The sequence below is a fragment of the Sapajus apella genome, unplaced genomic scaffold (genome assembly GCF_009761245.1).
Source record: "Sapajus apella isolate SASKATOON/1434 unplaced genomic scaffold, GSC_monkey_1.0 scaffold7, whole genome shotgun sequence".
Lineage (NCBI taxonomy): Eukaryota > Metazoa > Chordata > Mammalia > Primates > Cebidae > Sapajus > Sapajus apella.
Window position 1 is genome coordinate 28,799,525 of NW_022436947.1, and position 24,818 is coordinate 28,824,342.

At 39.2% G+C, this 24,818-nt stretch overlaps 1 protein-coding gene across 4 annotated transcripts in view; it reads left to right on the forward strand.

Moving 5' to 3' along the window:
* The window catches only part of DOCK4 (dedicator of cytokinesis 4), a 483,746-nt gene that overhangs the window by 32,504 nt on the left and 426,424 nt on the right, over nucleotides 1-24,818 (forward strand). The gene's annotated exons all lie outside the window — the stretch shown is intronic.

The following is a 24,818-nucleotide window of genomic DNA, read 5'->3' on the forward strand; positions in this document are numbered from 1 at the left end:
CAGACTCTCACAGCCAAGCCAAGAGTTGAAGGTCTGCAGCTGGTCCAGGTGGAAGTCAGCAGATGGAATGGCTCAGACCTGGGTAGGCCAAGACAACAGGACGCAGGTGGAGACTCAAGAGGGAATTGGTGCAGAGGTGGGGGGTGGTGTGGGGAAAGGCAATGAGGAAGAATAAACCCTGCATGGGAAGGCTGGAGTGGTCATCTCTGAGGCCTCCTGGAGGTCACCTACTGGGGGCTGGTCCGCTGTCAGTGTCTCACTGTTGTCAGGCTGCACAGGTACTCTGCTTGCTTTCTTATGTATTTTGGTCACTGCATTGTTAGACATAATGCTGCTTAGGTAGCCTTTCTTTTCGGGCTATTTCATTCCACATGCAATTGCCAGTGAAACTCTTTGGCTGTGGGTTTTGCTGGGCTAGCACCTGCCCTTGGCATTTCCAGGTTTTCCCTCAGCTGGCATAGCCATGACTACTGTCTCCTACAGGTCTTCATGCTGTTTTCAATGTGTGCTCTCTTCTTCGGGAGCAGATGATTCCTAATTATTACCCAACTAATACCTACTTGGAAAGCCACACTAGATCCCAGTGGAACCCTTTTGGACTAGCTGCTGACTGCCTTTAAAAGAGCAGCACAGGCCTCAAAGCTACTTCTGTTTGGCTCTGTTATTAATCTCTTTAGGAAATGATTCCTTAGGGAACCAGGGTAAGAGGGCCTGCTGCCTGCAAAACAGCTGCCTCGCCACTAAGTCTTTAGAAAGAGACAATGGAAAATAATTTAGTACAACAGGGGCTATTGTCCGGAAGTGACATTTCCCTCCTTCCCTTGAGTTGAAACAGTTGTGTTGAAACATGGAAAAGTAATTTATAAATTGCGGAGGGGCTGGGGAGTCGTCCCGTTTGCTGTTTCTTTCTCACACAATGCGCTAGGGAAATCATGCTTTTTAGCCGTTTGTTTCCTCCCTGGTGTTTGGATAGAATGTCTGTAAAATCTGACACTAAAGTAATAAGGTAAATGTGTGGAATGTGTGAGAGATTACAGTGGATTCTGGGTATCATTGGGTGGCCTTTGAGCTGTTGACATGCCAGATGTCTTTGGTACCAGTGAAATGATAACTGTCCATGTGAACAGACTGGTAGTCATGAAGGGCTCACACAAGGTGATTAAGCTTATTTCTGGTTTGTTCAGATCTGAGACCGTATCCTGTGGGTTCTGGTCTAGTTACAGAGCTCTTTCATTACATGCTGTCATTTCTACCTGTGCATCTATATAGCAGAAAATAAGATTTAACACTTTTTGGTTGAAGATTTGGAAATAGCAAAAAGCATAAAGAAAGAGTGTCAAAATCTATCTGTAACCTCACTGCCAGAAATAACCTGCTATTCTTCCTGGCTTTACATTTTTTATTTATGAATTTGATATATCCTTATAGTAACAGGATCATATAATATTTACCATTTGTTACTATGGGTTTTCCACATAGTGACATATTACTCATGAATTTTTCTCTATTGCAGAAGATAAATACTTAAATATGCAAATTACTGTAATTTAAATTAGTGTCGTCTGCTTCTGGAGGGAACAATTGCCCTGATTTTTACCTCTGTTTTTAACACTGGCAGTGAGTATCTAAAAGTCACTGATTCTCTTGATACGAAGGAAGTGACTTTTATCTGAATATATTTTCTAATAGTTTACTTCCCACTAGAAGTGCAGAAGTCTTCTCAGAGATTTGGCCCAAATTCCTTTCTGATAGGGAGATAAAATAGGACCCTAAAAGAGAGGCTGGTGCCCACCAAGAAGAGATAAAGCTTCTGGCTTTCTTATTTGAGAAGTACTCTTCTTTTTATGGATGTTCCCTCTGGCCAAATAGTTGTTAGCCTTCTAGATAGAGGATGTTTCCCCAAATTGCTGTAAAGAATCCCAAAATGCACAGCACAGGTAACATACTGGAATATTCACCTTACATTTCATTTGGACATTGTTATGGGCTGAATTGTCTCTCCACCCCTAATTCATATAAATCATAACCAAGCACTGAAGAATGTGACTGACAGATGGTTAAGTTAAAATGAGGCCCTAATCTATTCTGACTGGGTCTGTATAAGAAGAGGAAACTGGACCACAAGGAGACATCAGGGATGTGTGTGCACAGAGGGAGGATCATGTGAAGACACAGCAAGAGGACAGCCATCTGCAAGCCAAGGCGAGAGGCCTCAGAGGAAACCAGCCCTGCCAGCACCTTGATCTTGGACTTCCAGCCTCCAAAACTGTGAGAAAATAAATTTCTGTTGTGCGAGCCGCCCAGTCTGATGTTTTGTTATGGCAACCCTAGCAAACTAATAAAACAGTTAGAAGAATTGTTTGAAATATTTGGGAATATATTTTCCAACTATAATTAATAATGTGGAGAAAATGTCAATGTGGAGGTGAAGAAAACATCTTAGCAAACAGAGGGATGCAACAGGGGTTTAGGATACCCAGGCGTGTGCAGGTTTTTGGTAAAGCTTTAGTTCCCACATCATGTGGTTGGTTCACCATGTTCCATTACATTATTATGCTGTATAGTGTACACCTGTGTAACATTATGCAATTTTTCCATGGATCAAATATTACATTAAAGATAAAGGGAGCTTCAAATCCCTGACAAGTTAAAAAAAAAGATAAAGGAAATAAATATAAAAAAGGAAAAAACAGTTTTTTACATGGCTTATATTTAATGAAATAAAATATGACATGGTCAGAATTCTTATTACAAGTCATTTAAATATTGCTTTTCAATAGCTAGCCTATTCTGTGGAGCAGATTGTAATTGTATCATTAGTTATTTCTTTATGGGAAATAGGTTAATTATTTTTCCATTTAAAAAGAAAATATCAGAAGTGAGCTATTCAGCCTTGGCAATGAAATATGAAAATGTGGAAGCTTAAGCTATCGAAGCGTGATGCTGAAATATCTAAGCTTTCAAGGAGGGTTGGGACTGTTTGTGAAAGTTTTTCTAACATTTAGAATGGAAATATTAATTGTGTCCTGGAAAATAAGTTGTGGATCTTTGGTGGAAGCAGGTCTGAGCCATGTTCATGTTAGTTGAACCTTCTTTTATGTGTGTGTGTGTGTGTGCGCGCGCGCGCGTGTGTGTGTGTGTGTCATTTTTCACACTGCTGGATCACATTTGAAATGCATGGCAATGGTTATAAGGTCTGACTGGGATCACTGTGCTAAGGCAGCAGTTGTTTCTCTTTTTAGCGTATATGGTACTGCTTCAGAGTGTATACTGTCCTCTGAAGCAATAGCTAACAATATTTCTGTGTACAGCATCTCAATATCTTGATAATTATTCATGGGCAGTCATTTTGGCTTTAAAATTTCTTAGATTACTTAAGTACTGTGTCAAGTTCTGTGGATACATACAACTCTCCTTAGCATCCTAATTAAAAACATTTTTTAAGAAAATTTTTGTCAAATATGTTAGATAGTCGTTTCCCTCTTAGGGTATTCTGAATACAGCTTGACCGTTTGTGTAACTAACATTATAAATATAATTCTTGTTCTGCCTCTAATGATGTCTTTGGAGCTATTGAGATAGGTACGGTCTGCTCCTATAGTAAATAACTCTAAATATATATGCTTTTTTTTTTTTTTTTTTAGACAGGGCGTTGTTTTGTCACCCAGATGGCAGTGCAGTGGCATGATCATAGCTCACTGCAGCCTCACCCTCCTAAGCTCAAGTGATCCTTCCACCTCAGCCTCCTGAGTAGCTGGGAGTATAGGCGTGTGGCACCATGCCTGGCTAATTTCTTTTTATTTTTAAAATTTTTTACAGAGATGGGGTCTTACCATGTTGCCCAGGCGGGTTTTGAACTCCTGGGCTGAAGCAGTCCTCATGCCTTAGCCTCCCAAAGTGCTGGGATTACCGGCAGCCACTATGCCCGACCATGTGTACTCTGAACATTTTCCTTGCCTTTTATTTTTTTCTCTTCTCTTTTGTCATAAGACCATCACTTACAATTTTGTTTGCTGCTTTTTGCAGCCTCTTTACTCCATTTTGCTTCTACTCTGCTTGTAAGAATGGAGATAACAATTGAACTTATAGGGATTGTGTATAAATCAGGGACCTGAGAGGCCCAAGAAATTCTGTTTCAGGAAAAAGTGTTGGTGGAGTTGGTAGTAACTAGTTGAAGTTGCACAACTGTTCAGATGACTATAACTCCTCTTGGGCGCCTATTGTAGGCAAGCTCCACCCCAGTGCCGGCACTGCTCAGCTCCCTGAATTTGGACTGCTGAAGCACAAAGGTGATTTGTCTCCCTCCTCCCTTATCACCCATGACATTTAGATTTTGCAGTTGAGAAAGAAAAATTTCTGCTTCTCTCAGTCTTGATTTGCATGCTGGAATTGAGGCCAGAATTCTCACTAAAGGTCACACGAGAAAGGTGGAGCGGAACAAGAAAGCCTTAGATGGTCCACAGTTGCATAATTGGGATTCATCTGCCTAATTCTGCATCCCTTAGCTAGTGGCGTGATGTTTCTCAGAAATTTCTTTGTGAGCCAACCACAGAATAATTTATGAATCCCCCACCCTCATAGAAAATGCCTCCTTTAAAAGATCACATATTTGGATCACAAAATTCTCAATGTAATCTTCCAGAGAATTAAATGATCCTGTTCTAAGTGGCATTTTAATTTTTGTATTTAAAGTTGTATTTTTCAAGCTGTATTGCTACCAGTTTTGCTTGGAAAGGTGTAGCTTTGGAGCAACGGCGTATTAGTCCGTTCTTGCACTGCTATAAAGGAGTAACTGAGACTGGGTAATTTATGAAGAAAAGAGGTTTAATGGACTCACAGTTCCACAGGCTGTAATAGAACCATGGTTGGGAGACTTCAGGAAGCTTTCACTCACGACAGAAAGCAAAGGGGAAGCATATACGTCTTTTGTGGCTGGAACAGGAGAAAAAAAGTGAAGGCAGAAATGGAGTTTAAACAACCAGATCTCATGAGAACTCACTATCATGAGAACAGCAAGGGGGAAATTCACCCCCATGATCTAGTCACCTCCCACCAGGGCCTTCCTCCAATATTGGGATTCTATTCCACATGAGATTTGGGCAGGAACACAAATTCGAACCATATCAAATAGTGATAATACACATACATGTGTATTTTCCTAAAAGGGATCACCCAGGGTGCTGATACTGTTTTTTAAGTTGGCCATGCTTAAAATGTAATTTTTCATGGACTTCTGACCCAAACTGGGACAACAGATGTACCTGATTTTCACCTTCAGTGATTGACAAATAAAGCCATAAGTAGAATTCAAAATTGTTCTCTTTATCAGCTGTAGTCAGCATTTACCTGGCCTAATTTTTATATTACTTAACTATGTTTTTTGAGACACAGTCTCACTCTGTCACTCAGGCTGGAGTATAGTGACATGATCTTGGCATTTTGACTCACTGCAGCCTTGACCTCCCAGGTTCAAGTGATCCTTTCACCTCAGCTTCCCAGGTGGCTGGGACCCCAGGCATGCAGCACCATGTCTAGCTAATTTTTCAATGTTTTGTAGAGATGGGGTCTCCCCATGCTGCTCATGCTGTTCTCGAACTCCTTGCTTCAAGCAATCCTCCCGCTTTGGCATCCCAAAGTGCTGGGATTACCACTGTGCCTGGCTCGTTAACTAAATTTTCAAAGGAACTCTTTGTATATGTGCTGGCAGGTTACCCAAAAGGAGTGACTTTGAGACTTTAATTTACATAGCTCCAAACAAAATGTCCAGGTGAAAGCACAGATAGCAGAATAGGTATGACGGATCTAAGAGCTAAAGTATTTCATTCTCATTCGTTGTAGTCCAAATGAAAGACATTTGAATTATTCAACATTTTGAAGAATTTTTAAAACATATTTTTAGATTGTTTTACCACCAAATTAATGATTTAAAGGAAGTTTAAAAACTTGATTGGGCCAGGTGTCGTGGCTCATGCCTGTGATCCCAGCACTTTGGGAGGCTGAGGCGGGTGGATCACGAGGTCAGGAGTTCGAGACCAGCGTGGCATGGTGAAACCCCATCTCTACTAAAAATACCAAGAATAGCCAGGCTTGGTGGCAGGTGCCTGTAATCCCAGCTACTTGAGAGGCTGAGGCAGGAGAATCACTTGAAACTGGAAGGTGGAGGTTGCAGTGAGCCGAGATCATGCCACTGCACTCCAGCCTGGGTGAATGAGCAAAACTCCATCTCAAAAAAAAAAAAAAAGAAAGAAAACCACAAAACTCAATTAATACCTGATTTTTACTAGCTAAGTAACAGAGCCTTTATTTCAAACTGAGAAACTATTTTAAAAATTTATGGCAAGTAGTATTTTTTTTTTTTTTTGCCAGAAATTGTGGCATGTGGTAGATTTAGTGATTCAAAAAATTGATATGGTTTTCAAATTTGAATTTAGGTATAATTGTAATCATCACTGTGTTTATATATCCAAGTCAATGCACTTTAAGTTGTAGACAATTGTTATTTAGAGGTATGAAGAAGAAGAGGGGGTGATGGGAAGTATGCTAGCATAGGAGAGAGTAAAAAGAAGGTTCAATTTTATAATGATGAAATTAAAAGTCTTCAAATATCTTAGAGGCTGTTTAGTATAGTACTTTATTTTTTTCCGAAGAAACAATCAAGGCACATACTGGTTAACTGAGTTACTTAAGTTTACTCAGGTTGGCTTAAATTAGCAATTAAAGAAATAGTACAAAGGCCCAAAGTGTTAAAAATAAATTCCAAAGGATGATCACAAGAATGAGGGATGGGCAGTTTTGATTATTGCTATCTTAAAATATTTTCCTGGAATATATATGACACCATCCTTACCAAATGGTGAGTGTGTGTCTTTGCTGCTCCCCCTTTTGCCATGAACATTTTAAAGTAATGGATGGGATTCCTATGTTCATCATGGTATTCAGAGATTCTGTAATCAAGTGAGTATTTTTATGCCTTTTCTTGTCTTTCACAAACATTTTTTTTGGTAAAGGTGGGACTGATACAGTTGTGCATTGGGGAGTCACTGGTGACCTCGGCTGAGAATTCAGGCCATCCGGCTACAGGCCAGAAGCTTTGCCAGCTTAGCTACTTGACCACCTGCTTCTGTTTTTCTGTTCCACTTGCAAATGGAGGGTGTTTGTTCTTTTCCTGGCATCAACTGCAATTTAAAAAATTCCTTGGACGAAGTTGGAAAGGGGAGGCAAGAGGTTGATTGGTGTTATTAGTTTTGTTCCCTGAAGAATATCAGCTCTTAATTGAGATGCTGGGACATTGGTCCAGCTGTAGGCCACTGGCTGAATGGAATTTTCTCCACTAATGAATTATTTTGTGTTTGAGAACTATTGGAGATGTGTCTGCTGGCAACGTTGAAAATTATGAACCATTTACTTTACTTTTCCTTTACCATACAGCCCCAACAAATACACAGAGGGTTTCATTAATGAAAATTTAAGCTGGGCACAGTGGTGTGCACCTGTAGTCTCGGCTGCATTTAAGATTGGGGCGGGAGGATCACGAGCCCAGGAGTTCAAGTCCAGCCTGGGTAACATAGTGAGACTCTGTCTCTTAAAAACTAGGGAGTTGAACAATGAGAACACATGGACACAGGGAGGAGAACATCACACACCAAGGCCTGTGGGGGTGGGGTGGATGGATAGGGGCAGGATACCATTAGGAGAAATATCTAATGTAGATGATGAGTTGATGAGTGCAGCAAACCACCATGCCACGCATATACCTATTTAACAAAGCTGCACGTTCTGCACATGCGTCCCAGAACTTAAAGTATAATTTTAAAAAGGGCAAAAAAGTAATAGGAATTTAAAACATATAGTTATCAGAATTTATTCTTTCACACAACTATTATCACTTAAGAGAAGTTACTTTAAACATTTAACAGTTTTTCAGTGATACCACCATTATCAAGTAAAAACATGTTAGGAATTTCTTACAGCTCAGTGAAGTCAGGCTCTTTTTTTAAAAAAAAATTTTAATAGTTCTAGACCGATTGTTACATCTGGTTCCCTTGAGAAAATTGAGGTATAAATTTAAATTAAATCTATGAAATGATTAGATTTGAAATTCACTGTAGGCTCTGAAGGTACCTCCTGTGACATAATATGGGCAAAGTAAATGTGTAAATTTTCCAAAGTGATTACTTAGAACAACACACACACACACACACACACACACACACACACACACACACAAATAATGAGAATAATAATAAAGAAGACAGGAGGACACTTTTGGAGGCGGTGGATCTGCTTATGGCATAGATTTTAGTGAGGGTTTCACGGGTATACACTTACCTTCAAACTTACCAAGTTCTGTACCTTAAATATGTACAGTTTTTTTTTTGGTCAGTTGTGCCCCAAAAGCATGTTTTTTCTTTTTTTAAAAAAGGAAGAACAAAACACTTATTCTTGGCAGTTTTTTTCCTCATCCTTTAATGGCATAGTTCTATTTTATTTCATACTTAAAATAGGCCTTTTAGTTTCCTGAGAAACCTAGTTCAGGTTTATAATGGACGTGGATGTTTGTTTAAAAGCTCCTCACTTTCTTTGCCTCCTCTAGATATGGCATTAAAAAGAAGCAGCAGCAGCTAGCAGGGATTTTCCTCTTAGAAGATGAAAAAAGATGTCACAGAAATGGTTGGGGTGATGGCTTGTTCAGTTACTCCTCAGTAATAGCAGTGGAGCTTGTAGGATAGTGGTAGTGCTAGAAATACAGCAAGTGGCAGTTATTTGGAGGGGGTGAGGGATGTCAAAAAGGGTCCCAAGGCCTGGCACAAGACGGGAGACGTGATGAGCATGTTTAAACAGTAGAATTCCTTGATCAACTTTGTGTTACTGAATGATTCCTAGGTGTTCTCATTTACCTTGATCTACTCTAACAGAATTTATCCTTATGTTTTATTCAGTTTCTCAGTGAAAGTTAAGTATTTCTTGATATTTTTTCCCTTACATCACTTTAAGAAATGTACTTGATATTTAAATATCAAGATAAAAGAAGGGAATAATAGTTCTCATCTTGGAATTTGTAACCCAGGGAAATAAATTAAACATGTAAAACATGGAATCACCTTAAGTGTTCAAAGAAATGTGATACACACACACACACACACACACAGGAATACTATTCCACCATGAACAACAATGAAATCATATCATTTGCAGCAACATGAATGGAGCTGGAGGTCATTATCTTAAGTAAAATAAGCCAGGCACAGGAAGACAGATACCACATATTCTCACTTATATGTGGGTGCTAAAAAATCTGATCACATGGACATAGAGCATGGAAAGATAGATAGGAGAGATTGGGAAGGATGAGTGGAAAGAAGAGGGGAGGATGAAGAGAAGTAGGTTAAAGGGTACAAACATGTACAAAGGCAGAATAAATTCAGTGTTTGATAGCAGAGTAAGGTGACCGTACTTCACAAAAATGTGCTGTTCTTTGGTGGTAGTGCACCCTAAATACCTTGGCTTGATCACTACATGTTATATACATGCAACAGAATTTCTCAAGTACCCCATGAATTTGTACATATACAAATAATTTGTTTTTTGAGATGGAGTTTTGCTCGTAGCCCAGGCTGGAGTGCAATGGAAATCTCAGCTCACTGCAACCTCCGCCTCCCAGGTTCAAGTGATTCTCCTACCTCAGCCTCCCAAGTAGCTGGGAAAAAATACTTTTTAAAGAAATTAACTTTGTACACATGTAATGGGAAATTTTTTCCCTCTAGGCACAGATTGAAGCCTAAACTTGGTATTCTGCACAATACTAACTAAGGAGTTTCTGCTGATGCCAGTTCGTAGAAAGATAACGAATTTTTACTCCTTAACGGATAGTTCTGTGTTTCACCAGGCTGTAATAACATGTCCATTACCAGTCAGAGACGTTTACCCAGTAGCCTGTAGTGCAGCTAAAATGGACCATAGTTTATATTCTGGCTTTGCCACTTACTAGATATTTAAGCCTTAGCTTCCTCATCTGTGTATGAAATAATAGTACCCACTTCAGGATGGTCATGAAGATTCAATAAGTAAGGCATGTGATGCATTTCGCATGATGTCTGGCACACCTGATGACCCAGAAAGGTTTTTAAAAATAATTGTAAGTATTGAGTGTAAAACAGGCTCACTCACTAGTTCTAAGATTCGTGAGATGAGGCCTTTTCCATCTGTTGAATTTTAGATAGAACACAGAGTTGTGTGTGTGTGTGTGTGTGTGTGTGTGTGTGTGTGTGTGTATAGAGTATATAAATAAAGCAGTACACACTTGGTATAGTTCCGGGCAAAGATAATCCAGATAGATTAGAAAATAACAACTGTGAGTATTGTTATTAATTCAATTTTCAAAGTTTACAAAATGTGTACTTTATTAATATGGTTATATACAGACTTTAAGACAACTATATATATTTAAAGAACACTAAGCATGCTATGTAGCCATTAAAGAGGTACAGGATGGTCTTAATATGATTAGAATACACATGTCAGCGAAACAGGGTTTATTTATCTATTTTTTTTAAGAAACAAGGTCTCACTCTGTCACCCAGGCTGGAGTGCAGTGACAAAATCATAGCTCACTACACCTTCAAACTTCTGGGCTCAAACATTGCTCCCACCTTACCTTCCTAAGTAGCTAGGACTGCAGGCGTGTGCCACCACACTTAGCTAATTTTAAAAAAAAAATTTGTAGAGATTATGTCTCTCTATGTCGCCCAGACTGGCCTTGAACTTGTGGCCTCGAGCAATTCTCCAGCCTTGGCATCCCAAAATATTCGAGATTATAGGAATGAGCTCCCAGGGCTGGCCAAGACCGGGTCTTCGTGTGTTTTGATTACTGCTTTCTCCTCAGGGACTAAAATGTGTGTAGTACATAATAAATGCTCAAAACACTTGAATATCAGAGTGTTTGATTGCTTAGCCCCTTGCAGTTGTAACTGATCATGAATTTTTCCATGGCATAAAGGGTGGGAGTATAACTTCTGTCACAGACAGTTCAAATCTACTTACTGGCCGTGGGTCCAGGGCAATTTATTTACCTCTCTAAGCGTCAGTTTCCTCATCTGTAAAAGGTGGTAATAATTATTTCATTGATTTATGATGACTATCAAATTAATGAATATTGGTAAATCACTGAGAAGAGTATCTGCCTTGCCTATATTCTGCTCTATGTAAATGTTAAATAAATTATTAAATAAATAAGTCAGTAAATGAGACCTTACTTTGACTACTGCTAATTGTGCCAGGAATGTGCACACCATTCTTTGGCTGTCGTTGGCATGATTTTGGGTTAGCTCAAAAACAGGTAGGCCAGATTTCTCTTTTATGAAGTTACACCTGGGAAGTTGGAGATTAAGTCAGATATCTGTGAGAAAGGAGATTTATTGCCCAGGGCAGAAGGTAGTCATTAAATGATGCAGGCAACAAAGATGCCTTGTTGGCCCAGGCAGTGATGAGAGGGGAGCATGTCGTGCAAAGAGGAAGAGAGAAAATGGGGAGGGTAGGGAGGAGGGCAGAATGCTGGGGCATTGGGGTTAGGCAGAGTAGTTCCCCTAACCCACTGGGGTTCCCCCAAGCCCACTCTTTTTGTTGGTTTGTCTTATAACTTCAGTGAAGCTCTGTTCCTTGTAAGTCAAAGGACATGGTGTGAGTAGTCATTGATAATAAGTTGCTTGCCATGTCTTAATTTATTCCTCTTTGGTACCTGGTTAATTGTCTAGGAAAAACTCAGTTGTTGTAGGATATGGCGGTAGAGGCAGTAGTTGCTACAAAGGAGGCCCCCCACACTCAGGCAGTGTTATATTGTATTCAGTGTAATGAACAAAGACATCTGTTACAAAGAAGTGTCTGCCTATTTAGTGGAAAGTCAAGTATCCTTGGATAATTCAATGGTGCTTGAGAACATTATATGTTGCGGTTTAAGTAAGCGACTAGATAAAAAAGATAAAATTGTGTTTACTGTGGCTTTATGGTTTTCAAGGTAGAGAAGCATGCAGTTCATTTTGAGAAGGTTTCCTTTAACATCAGGTAAAATTTAGCTAAATGAACTTTGGACATTGTGTGAATCACTATTCTTTTAGTTGAAAGGGATAAAAACCCTTCTCAAAGTAGTCCGGGGCAGAGGTTATATGGAGTTTTTTAGGGCTCCATTGCTTTTGCTCCAAGTCTACATGGTTAGGGCTTTTGGATAAAAGAGGGGGGCGGGGAGACACACACACACACACACACACACACACACACACACACACAGAGAGAGAGAGAGACAGAGACAGAGACAGAGACAGAGACGGAGACGGAGACGGAGACAGGGAGACAGGCAGACAAACACTCTCTTCCTCCCAACATCTATACCTAAAACTAAGTGAAAGCACAGGTCCTGCTTGGGTCACATTCCTACTTCTAGATGTACCACTGTATTCAGGGGGATGATGAGAGATTGGTCCAGTCTGAGTCATGTGTTTCCTCTGAGGCAAGGGGGCTGGGGTACCAGGAGTGACAGCCCGCCCAGGCCCTGCAGAGTGGAGGAGGGGATGCTCTGCAGGGGAGGAGTGCTGGCAGGCAGAGACAACACTTCCACTCCAGGCAAATGAATGGCAGAGTGTTTGTTATTCAGGAAACCACTCCTCCAGAGCTCTGCTCTCTTGATGCCAGATAAATGGGGTTTCACACTGTTTGGAATTACTCTCTTTGGGAACACGCAAAATAAAAATTGTGACGCATTTAAAAAAAATTACATTATCATTTTAAAATCAATTTTTTGTTCTTATATTGTCATCCAAAGGGAGCCTTTTTTCACAAGCTTTTAAACAACCACAGTAGTAACAGTGTGCCCCCATTTCTATCCTTCAGATCTTAAGATCTTGGGAAGTTGAGACCAATCTGGATGGGGAGTAGCAACTGTGAGTTCAGAATTCTCTGTCGTTAGGACGCTCAGGATGTAGGCTTTTTGTTATCCCTTACTTACAGTCATGGTGGAAAGAGTTACTTCGGCATAAAGGTTCTCCAGTTTTGTTATGCCACATTAACCAAGATATGTAAATGTCATAAGTGAACTATTGATATTATTTAAGTGGTCCAGAGAGACTGTACCAGAGCTCAAGTCATCCCCAGGAGAGCGTAACCTCCCTTCCTTCCATAAATAAAGCATCCCTGACATCACATAAATCAGTCCAACCTCTCTAGTCAGTCAGTACAAACTGCTTTCTTTTCCTCACCCTAAAAAACTTTGCTGCTTGACGTTGGAATATAAAATGAATATGCTGCTTTTGTTTCACAGGTTGATACAATGATAAAGACAGATCCCAGGATCAAAGTAAAATTCTCTGGTTACCCTTTCTAGTCTAATTAAAATTTCTAGGAAGTGTAGCTTTCTATTAGGTTTCTCAGGCCAGAAATGAAAGATCTATATATCTTTTCTTCCTGTTACTGTGTGCCTGGCCAGACAGTTCATTCTGTTAGCATCCAGGTTACCTGGTACAGTGTATGAAATTTTCTTACATGGATTTTGCGATGGGCCTACATCTTATTCAGTTTTTAAAACAAGTGCAACAAGTTTTAAAACAAGGCCACAGATTTTTTTTTCCTTCAACCTTTTCTTTTATATTGGACTTACACAGGTAGTAACAAATTTGTTCAGTGTTCTAGAAATATTTGCATATGGGGTCTATTTGAAGACTGGCAAGCTGTCACCAGGTAGACACCATAAAAGGAGAGGAATCAGTAGGAAATTTGCCACATACAAACTTTGTCTGTACATGTCTGCTTTCAGGGCTAACTTAATTATGAAAGTCCCGTGACTCACTTGAGTTGTTAAGTCTTTCTGTCCCCCTGCAAATATTAGTAAAACATCCATACCAGAGAACAAGAGGTACAGGGCCACAGGGGTGATTCTGATGGGGGGCCTTGAGTCCTGCTTTAATAGAGCTCAGAGTCCATGTTAGCCCATGAAAATATTTGCTCAGTCTGTATTCTCAGGAAAAAGTGATGAAATGTAAACTGATGAATGCAGCGATAGGATCTTTAATAGAGGCTATAGCCAAGTACAAGTAAGTCATTTAGAAAGATAAGTGTATAGAAAGCTAAAGTTTAACAAATCAGTTGTTGTTCCCTGCTGAAGGAACATTCTGTTTTCTTTCCTGCAGTGGCTACTGACCTCTGGCTGGGGCAGCAGGGGTTCCTGCTTAAGAAGACCACCCAGGGCTGTTCAGATTTCTGTGTAACCTCTGACTGCCATGTTCAGAGTCTTACTGATTTACTAAATAGATTAAGATGTTTTCCAGAGATTGGGCAGGCTTGATAGGCTTCCTTTGTCCTCCTTGCTCCTCCCTCCGAGCTTGCCTCACATCATCCGCTTCAGGGAAAATCTCCCCTAAGAATCCCATGGAATCTGGCGTGGTCTGTACTGTCGTTGAATTCCTGTGCCATTCTAATACTGCTTGATAACATACTGTTCTCTTATTTGGTTCTCTGGCATTGTGTGAGTGTACATTTGCCTTCCCAATTAAATTATCCCACCAATTCAATTTGCAGAGTGTTTTCGAAAGAAATAATTTTATCATCTCATTTGATATTCACAAAAGCCCTCTGAGAGAGGTACAGCAGGAGCCTATGTTTACAGATGAGCCGAGTCACAAGCTGGATATACATGGAGCCTTTGCTCAGACTGTGGTGCACTGAGATGGATAGAGGGGAATACAGGTTGAGGAGTCTTTATCTGAAATGCTTGGGGCCAGAAGCGTTTCAGATTTCAGATTTTTATTTTGATGTTTAAATATTTGCATTATGTTTGCTGGTTGAGCATCCCAAACTTATAAACCTGACATGTTCATTGGAGTGTCATATTGGTACTCCAGAAATTTCGGATTTGGGAGCACTTTGGATTTCAGGGTTTGGAACTTGAGATGCTCAACCAATAATATGTATAATACACAACACTTGTAGAAGCTTATATACTGGCTACAGAGGGAAGGTGTATACAGTTACGCCAAATTGTGAGTATTTATTTTGTGGAAATGTGGGAAGATAGAATTGTTATGGGAATAGGGAAAGCACCTGGGGTAGGAGTGTCACATAAGTGCTAGATCTCAGCAGATGGATAAGACTTGGACACAGAGTGTGACACATTGTTATCAGGGAGACAACTGTTAGAGCTAAGGAAATATGGAAGTATGAACTACGTTTTGATAGGACGAAGTAGGGCCATTTGTCTGTAGTTGAGGAGTATGTTTAGAGGAGAAAGAAAAACATAGGTCAGAAACTCAGGAGGGAATCAAGTCATGGAGGCCATGTGCTAGACCAGGTTGTGCTATGAATGTGTTTGAGGATGGGAGTGATGGTGGTAAAAGTGGTGGTAGACATGCACCGGGGGGCCACTGAGAATGAGAAGGGTTGAGGGACGCTGCAGAGTCTACCTGATAGGGGCCTGAACAGGGATGCTGAGGACGGGAGGAAGAAGAGATGCTGATAGGAGAGAGATTGTGAAGGGAAGAAAGGCAGCCCCAGTCAAGTAATGGGACCATAGTACAGTTTTGTAGAGTGGTAGAGACTTGAAAAGATGCCAGAACATCCTTTTATGAGACAAAAACATATTTCTAGAAGGGCCTATTTGCAGTGATATACTGATAGGGAGGGTACTGAAGGGATTTGGTTACGTTCACAAGTATAAATTGTGACCAGATTTCTCTTTGTCTTCTGTTACATCCATCATAGTAACCAACACAGAGCAGGCCACTTGGTAAATACTACTGGCTTCAGTAATGGGATTCTTTTAGTTGGCTTGTAATAACTTAGATGAAGCTGGTCTGAATCTTACCTGCCATGTAAACCTTAAACTGTGGTAATAGTAAAAGAGAATGGGCAAGGAATATTTAAAATACATATGGAAACAAATGATTTTTAAGTACTGTCAGGAGCTTGAGAAACATCCATTTATAACCAAACAATTGAGAAACCCATAAAAATAGTTTTTACCCATGTATTACAAAGCTTCTCTAAAGACTTTTATTGAAATACCCTTTGAAATTTGCTAAATATGTTAAAAATGATAGTTTCTTTTAAATTTTCAGTATTTGACACTGATAACCTTAATAAAAGAGAGATTTCTTATATATGAATAAAGATGATTTAGCATTTTATATATATATATATAATTATTGCACTTTAGGTTCTGGGGTACATGTGTAAAACATGCAGGATTGTTGCATAGGTACATACATGGCAATATGGTTTGCTGCCTCCATCCCCCCATCACCTATATCTGGCATTTCTCCCCATGTTATCCCTTCCCAACCTCCCTACCCACCGGTGTCCCTCCCTTATTCCCCCCAACAGACCCCAGTGTGTGATGCTCCCCTCCCTGTGTCCATGTGTTCTCATTGTTCAACACCCACTTATGAGTGAGAACATGTGGTGTCTGTTTTTCTGTTCTTGTGTCAGTTTGCTGAGAATGATGGTTTCCGCATTCATCCATGTCCCTACAAAGGACACAAACTCATCGTTTTTTATGGCTGCATAGTTTTCCATGATGTACATGTGCCACATTTTCCTTGTCCAGTCTATCTTCGATGGGCATTTGGGTTGGATTTAGCATTTTAACAGCATTGATTGCCCAAGTATTATTTTGAAAAGTAAATGCAATGTTATAAGTATATAAATGGTAGCTTAAAGATTATTTTATGAACCTTATCAATTCTTGATAAAAATTCATTGATAAAAATTCATTGTCTTTAAGAATTCCAGGGACTATTTAAAAAGGAATACAAAAGCCAAACAAAGGTCTAACTTTTCCACACATATTAAGTTCTACTTTTACTGTTGTGTCTATATTCCTACTTCATTTGTTCAAAAAGTAGTTATTGAAAATTTATACTGTTTACAAGCAATAGGTGCTAGGGATACAGAGATAAGTAAGACTGTGAATAGTACCAAGTCCCTGTAGGTTTCTAGCTAGAAAGCTGGGCATCACCCCAGTAAATAGTTCCTATTGTTCCCCAGACCAGAAGCATCAGCACAATCTGGGAACTTGGAGGTGTGGCTCAGCAGTCTGTTATCACAAGCTCTCCTAAGTGATTCTGATACAAATTTAAAGGTTGAAAGCTACAGGATTTTAACCTGGGCTTCCATGGAGATAACTGCATTTCAGTATTATTATAGTCAGTATTATTATTATATACTGCATTTCAGTGTGTGTGTGTGTGTGTGTATATATATAGTTGCTGTATATTTATATATCGTTACTATATGCATTTAAAAACATTTTGAGGAGAGTGTATAGGCCTTACTAGACTCATCGTCTCCACTATAGCCAAAGAGACCATCCTGAAATGCTAATCATTTAAATCCTTAAAATCATTGTCATTGGTCACGTGGGATCGAGTCCAAATCCTTTGGGATGGCTTGCCAGGTGTTTTTGTGGCCCTTGTCTGCTTTTCCAAGATCTCCTCCTATGCTTTTCAGCACATGCCTTGTGCTTTTAGCCTTAGTGGAAGTCATGCCACACTTCCTTGATCGTACCATGACACCCAAATCTTTGCATTGACAGCTCTCTCCATCTGAAATATGCCTCTGTTTCTGCCTTGCCTGGTAAACTTCTGTTCACGCTTCTGGTCTGTAACCAGAAGCTTCTCAGCATCCCAGGGCAGAGTTAGGGTGCTCTAATCCCTGAACTGAGTATCCCTTGCATACTTTATCTTCAAATAATTATTATAAAAATTATTTGACCACAGATTTCCTATTTTAAAAATCTTTGGTACTACATGAAGATCTTTCAAATGGATTACACAGGTATATAGTTGCTACAGAGTAGTACTTTTTTTACTCTTAAAATGTTTATATCTCTGGGGAGTAAGCCAACAGCTGGTGTAGAATCTGGCCAACAGTGTACCATGCCCAGGGCAGGAAGGGGAAAATGATGTCTCCCATGGCTGCTACAAGGTGGGTATTGGATAAGCAACTCTGCAATTACTCTCATTAGTTGGTTGCCAGGGTGTTGGGGGCCAAAACACATTTGGGGTATTGTGGTTTGAGCTCATGAGCTGCTCTCAAATGATGGAAGAGAAAGATGACTGGGGCTTGACCACAGTGAATAACTTAAACAAATATTTGAGCCTCACCTCCAAATATAAAAGTCATACATACTCATAGAAATCTAGGAAGATAGGAAAAAGTGTGAAGGAAAAAAATTACATGTTTCCCTGTCTGCTAATGAAGATAGCATTGAAAAAAAACTTTTTAATGTATGTTTTTAATTTTTAAATTCAAGCTGTGTATAATTTTACACTCTGGTTTTCTTGTTATACTATAAACTTGTCTCATAAATTCTCATTACATATTTTAATAGCTACATGATACTCCATTGAATTAATTTGTCTTTGCTTGCTTATGTATTCTAATATGGAAGGTTAAGGTGGTCGTCCATTTTCTTTCTTTGTAAATAAAACTACCTTAAATATATAGTGAATAGTGTGTGTGTATGTGTGTGTGGGTGGAGGTTTTTTTGTTAGTCTTTATAGCCAAGTATATAATTATGTCAGTAATGTCTCTTGAACTTCATCTATTTGACATTAATCAAATATTTATTGAGCACTAGAACAATGCTGCATATCTCATCCTTACACAAGAATGTAGAGTCTCCCAGCCTGCTGTTTGTGAAGACTACATCATAGAAAGTGGCATTTAAAGAAGTTTATGTGATTTTTATTGTCTCTATTATAGAATGTCATGCTTGGTAAGATAAGCAAAGAGCAGGCTTTAGCTGTCTGGCTCACTGATATAGTTATAATTAACCAAATATTTAAACATGAATACAATTTATAATTCTTCAATACCATAATTGTATGTACCAAATTATAATGTAACCCCAATGTGATTTTTTTCATTACTTCTATGAAATGCAAACTTGTTCATGAAATTATATCTCATAATTGTCCACTAAGTTCCAAATGTATAGTTCCTTTAGACTGAGAAGGATGAGGGAGGACTTTAGAGAGAACTAATTTTTGTAGTGTCTGTGTGCTGGACACACAGGGAGGCCATCCTGAGAGTTTGGTGTTGAGATTCCCAATATAGAGATGAAGAAGCTGAGTCTCAGTAAAGTACAATTTCAAGGTTTTGTAGGTTGGGCAAGAGACTCTAGTCTGTTCACCTCCAAAGCCCATGCTCTGTTACATCTAGGGGTCTCGAGGTCTGTGAGCCCTGTGAAAACAAACTGGGCTGTGATTCCTGTGTGAAGTGATGGATGTCATAATTCTAGAATTTTGCTGTCTGCATATGGTTCTTTACTTTTAAATTTAAACTAATTAAATGTAAATAAAATTAAAAACTTAGTTTCTCCACTGCAGTATACACTGTTCAGTGCTCAGTTGTCACATGTAGCCAGTGGCTGTCACATTGGATCATGCAGATGCAGAGCATCTCCATTGTCACAGAAAGTTCTTTTGGATGATGACAGGGTGCTTCTGAAAAAGTCCTTAAATACTATTGTCCATTGCCTTCATGAGCAGAGTCAGTGACAAACTCAGAAATACTTCCCTGGGACTCTGACTCATCCTTTTTAACTCTGGGGTCCACACTGTCCACAGTCTGGGACTCCTGACTGAAGGAGGGTGAGAGGACTTGCATAACTCACTGGTTGGCGATTGCAGCTGAACCATAATACTAGTATGTGTGGAATATTACCCAAAAACATTTTTTTTAATATGACAGGCCTTGAGAAAAGTAGTGATTTCTGTTTCTTTATATGATGAACGCTATAAACTATGTATTTCCGTGGTGCAAGTTACTTTTTTCACATTTTCTTAATGGTTACACAACACTCATTCTTCCATTCAATTGGGGAAGGGTAAACCAAAATGGGGAGGAATTAGTGGGAATCAAAATTCAGGGTATACTCTGATATATTTTGAACATATTAAAGTAATCCTTAGCATTCTCCTCTGGAAACTTTAATGATTCAGGTAATAGACTTTTTTTAATGACTTTTCTTTGAGGGGGGGGATACATAAATGAAATTTTAACCTACTGTGTATATATTTGGTTATGACATTTGAAAGTACTTGGGGAAAACAGGTCATTTTGATGGGTTAAACAGTGTCACATAAAAGAGAAAGCACTGTGCTGCTGATCTCTAAAAAGCCATTCAACCTGTCTGAGCTTTATCAATTTCCTTGTCAGTTTCTTCATCAATAGATGGGAATAATAATATCTTCCTTGCTTGTCAAAGTCAATAGAGACTCAATGAAATCATAAATATGGAAGTGTTTGGGAAACTACCAGTGAGTGCTATGCTGTGTATAGGTCAATATGGTATTGTTTCATTGATCCTCTGTTTTCTCTACCTGTTTTAAATCTGAAGAACAGCAAGGTATTGTACCAGGCCAAAGCTCCTAAAGAATGCTCCCTGCTGTTGTATGTCCGTAGCCTGACCTGAAGTTGCAGTGAAGAATCTTGTTCTTTCTAGAGAGGCAGTAATAATGAGATTGACATTATGAAAAATACCTTGAGTAGGAGGTCTTGATGCCATGGGCTGCATGAGCTCTCTTCCCTTTGTGAACCCCAAACCAGTGTTCCTCAGAGATGAGAGAGTCTTTGTCTCATGGAGAAAAACGCATCAGTGTCTGTCTTAGTAGATCTGTAGCAGAGGACAGTTGTCTTGGTATATCGTAAACTGTACTCTCTGTATCAGCTGCCATCCTGATTCAACAAGGGGGAAGGAAGTTGTCTAATACTTGTTAAACGTGGAAGGACATTGTGATAAATGTAAAACATTACTGTAGAACGTCACATTAATCTGTATTTCAGAAAGCAAGTGCAAAGAAAAAGGAGTCAAACAATATCTAAGCAGCATGGAGTTGTGCTCTTAGTTCTGAAAGTAGCAGTCTCTTGTTCAGTGGTTATTGTAATTCTCAGACTTATGCTTTCTTCAAGTATGTTGTTTAAAGGTTACTTATTCTTTTCATCTAAAAACAGTATTTTTTAAATCCAGCTGGGTGCAGTGGCTTATGCGTATAATCCCAGCACTTTGAGAGGCCAAGGTGGGAAGATTGCTGGAGCCCAGGAGTTTGAGACCAGCCTGGGCAACATAGGAAGACCTTGTCTCTACAAAAAAAAAAATTAAAAATTAGCTGGACGTGATGGGAAATCCTTGTGGTCCCAGCTACTCTGAAGAGTGAAGTGGGAGAATCACTTGAGTTTTGGAGATCAAGGTTGCAGTGAACCCACATCAAGCCACGACACCCCAACCTGGGTAACCGCGTGCGACCCTGTATAACAACAACAAAAAAGTGCTCCATTATTGTTTCTGCAGGAAGTTTGCCACTCTGTCATAGTTGTGCATTTTTTATTATTGCTAGTTTTTAACTTGGAGGCTGATGTTGCTGAAATATTGCTATTTTCTCTCCTCTGAAGTACCTGGTATGATGCCTTGCACATATTGCTTGCTTATTCAATAACTGGGCTTGGTAGAAGCTGGAAGGTGATCCTTTTGTTTTGCTAGGACAATGTGTCCTTGACACACACACATCCCTCATCCTATATTGGAGCTAGCAATTAATTTTCTAGTTGGAATAATGTTATAAATAATGGGTTGGTTCCCAGAATGGTCCACCAAATTAACCCATAATGTGGCTTAGCTGATGAAGAAACATACATGATGGAGGAACAAACAACTGACTTAGAGCTAAATTTTACACAGCCAACAACTTAAATTGATAAGCTGGGAACTGCCTATCATTTTTAAAATATAAATTTAAATAATTCTGTTTCTCCAATCTTAAGTTATTTCTTACATCTCAGAGTATGACCCTCCTCCCTTCATAGGAGCATTAACCTTAAATCTAAAACTAAAGTAAGTGTAGCAATTGGTGGATGTGGAACTAAATTTAATTTTGTCTGCTTACATGTCAAAGTTGTGCTATTAAAAATGAACACTGTGGTTTTAGTATTTTTCTTCCCCTAAATGTAGTTTTTAAATGACTATTTAAAAATGTTCAAAGTGCAATTTAAATTACCATTTACAATGGTGTTCTTTGATTAATTTACACTGGAATTTCTTTGTCGTAAAGAGAATTACTTAAAAACTCAGCAAGTCTGTACATTGTGGTGGCAACAAAGGTATTAAGTCTAAAAATCTATTGTGCTACAAAGGTAAATACAATTTGCTATAAAATAATATTGACATATAAGACTATGATATAATATTACTCATTTGCTATTCCAAACTTTGTAGTCTTTAATTTACATTTGAAAGTGACATTGACATTTTGTGTGACCACTGATCCTATTTGTTACATGTATTTGAAATGGTTAAACACAAAAATACATTTAAATTTTTATACATGGTAGATTATACATTTACTCTTACAGGCTCTTAGTTGGAAGAAATGTCGATTTTTTTTTTTCATATTTTACTACTTATGTTTGTTGGCCTGTGTGTAAATTATAAATGTACTTCTAATAATCAAGACTTTAGGCTGGATGTGGTGGCTCAAGCCTATAATCCCAGTGCTTTGGGAGGGCGAGGCAGGAGGATTGCTTGAGGCCAGGAGTTTGAGACCAGCCTCAGCAACAAAGGGAGACCCCCACCTCTACAAAAACCAACAAACAAAAAATACCAAGAAATCAAGACTTTAGTATGTTTTGATTGGCAGATGAGTTTGTTTTTATGACTTAAAATCTGTGGTAGGGACATTTGGACTGCATATACCCTTTTTGTTCATTTTCAGTTGAATCAAGGAAATAGAAACCTTCTCAGTGCTGCCAGCTAAGAATTGCTATGCACATTGCCTGCCTGTTGTACTCTGTGACTTGTACCCCATCACACCACTGAGCTGTATCTTTAGGAGGCGTGCTGTGTGGCATGTGGGTCCAATTATCATCACCATGACTATTTCATTTGATGGAAAATCTGTAGTAAATCAAGAATATTAAGTCTGTTTGTTAATATTGAAGTCCTTAGCAGCCAGCTGTGCTGAAACTGTTTGTTGCTTATATTTATAGATGAGTTGAATGCTAATTCTCTCTGTCATGGAATAGTCTTATTGTCCATTTTCTGAGCTTGTTACATAGTAAATGGAAGAATTATTTTGTCTTTAGCTTCTCTAAAATTAAAGTTGAGCATGTGCCTTTATATAGATATTCTTTAATGAATAGAGCATTTGAGAAAACAGCATTCATTATTCATTTGTATGTTTTTAAAAGAATTTTAGATTTTTCCCTCCATCTCAAATGCAACTAAGCATCAAGTTATTGCATATTAGCTTCAATTAGCTAGAATTAGTGTCTTTTGTTTGTTTGTTTGTTTGTTTTAATAGCAGTTTGCTGTTCTAGTTAAAGATATGTGGTTCTAAATTCTGCATTTGCGTGACTGCTCTTCCTTTCCCTCATGCTGAATCTAAAGCCAGACACAGGTTTTTTGTTTTGTTTTGTGGTCATCAGATTTCTATAGGTGGTTGGGTCATATTAATCTTTATGTTAATGTGTACCTTTTTTTTCCCCACGTCTGCTTCTTGCTGAACGTTGCTCATTGTTGAAAAGAGACATTCATTTAAATAAAACAAAAACAACAGAGCTCTCTGAAAGAAAAGCATTCAGAGACCCGCAATAGCAGGACTTCGGGTTTGCCAGATTTAACCTCAGTATTGAAATGCAACGGGGGAACTATGTGTCACTACAGCGTATGACTCAGAGATGCTCACTGAGGACGAGCTCTCGCCCCAGTGGTGTCCCTCTGAATTTCCACAGTGCCTGCCTTCACACTGAACTAAAAATTAAGTGGATTCTTTCTTACCCTGGCTGTGTGACAATTGTGGTGCCACAGGTATGCCACTGAGTCACTCTCCTTTTTACTACAACTACTGTCTACCACATTTGGAGCATTCATCTTTTTGTTAGGTGCTGTGTTAAGTACCTAACATGCATGATTTTATTGGCGTCCCACAATCCTATGATGTAGATGTTATTACCGTTGCCATTTACTGTGAGGAAACTGAAGCTGCAAGAGGCTAATGGAGCTGTTGAAGATGGGCCACCAACTCCAGTTCAGAGGTCAAAGCAACAGGCTTTAACCACTAAATTGCCCTAGCTGTGGGTACAAATCTTCCCTCTGGTAAAACTGCTTCAGAGCTGTACATTACATCGAATCTCCTAGAAACTGGCTCCAGGGTATGATAAAAGTATATAGAATTAAGTAACTCGTCCTATCATGGAAAGTCACTTTTTTTATGTGTGTTGTGCTTAGTGGAGATAAGGAAACGCTGCCCACCTTCCATTTAATAAGTAGAAAACTCATCCTTAAGAGATGGTTGTGGCTTAAACAAACCTCCGTAAGTCTTTTAGCATCCCCAGTCTGGCTGGGGCCAAGTAGTACCTTGTAATTATGTTATGGAGATTATGTTGCTCTTGCTGATGTTTCTAAGAACATGGGTAGGAAATGGTGTCTGCATGTATGGAAGCCCTGAGAAGGGACTATGGTCTCACACTGGGACTTTTTAAGTTTTGGGGAGGTTGAGGATGTTGTTTATTAAGCCACCTGGTGTTTAGCTGTGAGGACTGCTGGAGTGGAGGGTGTGGAGCTGTATTAAAAACTGGAAGTAAAGGATGGCAGTGAATGAGCCAAGCAGATGTTGAAGCCACCTTGGGGAAGATCTGTGTGAATGGAATTAGGATGCTGAATAGTCCAAACCTCAGGAGGTTTACAAGGCAGATCAAGATTGACTTGCTGTTGAATTGGTGGGCTCTGCCTTAGTGTTTGAAGGAAATAACTTGATGCAGGACTGTGCGTGGGGGTAAAGCAA